General features: G+C 42.2%; 1 long non-coding RNA gene across 1 annotated transcript; it reads left to right on the forward strand.

Annotated features, from left to right (window-relative positions):
• Positions 1-348: 348 nt before the first annotated feature.
• Positions 349-2,044, forward strand: LOC119344737. Its single transcript, XR_005166793.1, has 4 exons — positions 349-510; positions 1,130-1,209; positions 1,304-1,355; positions 1,974-2,044. It is a non-coding gene; the product is annotated as an uncharacterized LOC119344737 (long non-coding RNA).
• The last annotated feature ends 205 nt before the right edge of the window (positions 2,045-2,249 follow it).

A 2,249-nucleotide genomic window follows, 5' to 3' on the forward strand; every position in this document is an offset into this window, starting at 1 on the left:
AGATGCTATCGAAGATTGTTGTTAATTGCATGTATGGGTTTTCTTACGGGATAAATAATCCGAACAGGGATGGGGATAGGATTATTTTTATTCCCGCAGACAGATATAAGGATGTCATGGAGACGGGGATGGGATCCAATACCCGTATGAATAATCCCCATTGGCAGCCTGACCGATGTGCTCTCACGAGAAATTGGGATTATGCAATGGATAATCCCCATTGCCAGCCTGACCCCGTTCAAAACGCACATGCGCCGTCGTGGGCTGGGCCCTGGAAAGCCAGTGGGCCTAGATTGGCCGTCCTTGTCCTGTCTTGCGTTCCCTTCCTCAATCAAAGAAAAGCCCACTCTCCCTCCCCGTTTCCACCGCCGGCGGAAGGATCGGAGAAACACGCCTTAGGGTTTGGCTCCGCCCGCCGACGCCGGCCGGGAGGCGCTCCCCGACCTGAGGCCGTGAGCTCCTCTGCCGCCCCCAAGGAGCATCTTCTACCCGAGCACGGAGAACCACAAGGTCAGCCGGTCACCCGCCCCCTCTCGCCCCTCTCAGGCTGTTTCGTCCCAAATGCGTTGATGAATCGTATTGAGATTGAACCTGTGATTATCGCAACGCTTTGTTGAATCGTAGCCCTGTGACTCAAAATATTATGGATCTACTGGAGCCGGTTGCACTATGGAGTATGGCATTTGTAGTTGCCAGCCCCAGCCCCCGCCCCCAGAACCAAACACGCCTAGGATGCTGCTGTAGTTTGTAATTCTATTTTTTGTGTACTCCAGTGTTGACATTGGTTTTGGATAAGCTGAATCGGAGTTTGGAGGCGCACTTATATTCCTGATGTCATGATGCGCCTCATGCCCCGTGCGTGGTTAATTAGGTTGGTTTTGTTTTTTCATGGTTGATGCTTGTGTGCTCTTAACTCAACACATGATACCTGCGCCAACTCTTTGGCTCGGACCTCCACATTATCCGCGGTTACTTACTCGCCTCCTCTATTTGTTGAATTTATCAATCCACTTCTTCCTTGTCCTGTTTATTGCTTTTTTACTTGTCCAGTGCCACAGGTTGCAATTTTAGATCAACCAATTTCTCGCATTAAGAATCAGACAGTGAGTTCTTTGTTTCTTGACTTCAGTTTCCATTTAAATTTGGCCACCATGGTGTGGGAGCTTATCGAGGTCGCCGGCAACCTAACTCCCCTCCCACATTCTACAGGTGCCTCTTTTAATTACTAATTTATTACTATAGTTGTTTTTGTTGCTATTCTATTACCATATTCTCACTATTCTTTTTTTCCTTTCGTTGCCAGTTGATGTTGTGGCTGCGAAGATTGAATCCAAGGTAGCCAATACTGTCATTAGGTACATGAATTTGCTCCTATTCGTTGTTTATTCAGCTGGTATTTTTGGTTAGGATTTATCAGTAGAGGATTGCAACTAACAAGGTTATTCTGTGGACAGTATTACTGACTATTCCTTCTTTTTTGTCAAACTAATTGATGGCAAGAACATATTAATATTTAAGGATTGCTTTTATTCAATGGTGTACCTTTGGAATGATGTTTTTTTTGTTTAATGCTAACTCTGAGTAAAAAATAGCTGTCGTGTTCGGCCGATTACAGCATAAAGAGGAATTCAATTTCAATTCATATTTGCTTAATACAGCTTAGTAACCTTTTGAATTCAAGTTTTAGACCACAACTTGTGGATACAAATTTCAAAAGTAAATAAAATAATTTTATTGTTCAAGTGGCAATTTTGTTCACAAAAGTGGAATTGTGGATTAGTAAATTTATCTACATAGAAAAGTGACATAAAATTCGAGTCCCACTTTTTGTTTAATTTGTAATTGTATTTTGTTTCACAATTCCATGCTTAAGTGCTATTATGTGAATGTTGTTGGCTTGTGTGGACACAAACTTTAAAAATCATTTTGGTAATATTCTAGGCAGTGACTTGTTAGTGTGAGTGACATTTCAGGCAACTTAATCAGGTGTGCCCACTGGAGAATCTGCGGCATGTTAAGCGGGTGCGTCGTCGTATTCAGTGTGGTAGTATATACACTTTTATCTAGTTCTCTATTATTTTCTGTTTGCCCTTTGAGTGCATACTTTCATAATGTCATAAAATGGAGCACATGATCACTGAAGCCATTGTATAGCTCCATATATACTTCCAAGCTTACCATGTCAGAGCTATTAATAGTCAACTAATGCTAGCACAACCATCTATAGGTTGGATATATATATATATATA

This window comes from Triticum dicoccoides, unplaced genomic scaffold (assembly GCF_002162155.2).
Source record: "Triticum dicoccoides isolate Atlit2015 ecotype Zavitan unplaced genomic scaffold, WEW_v2.0 scaffold182768, whole genome shotgun sequence".
Classification (NCBI taxonomy): domain Eukaryota; kingdom Viridiplantae; phylum Streptophyta; class Magnoliopsida; order Poales; family Poaceae; genus Triticum; species Triticum dicoccoides.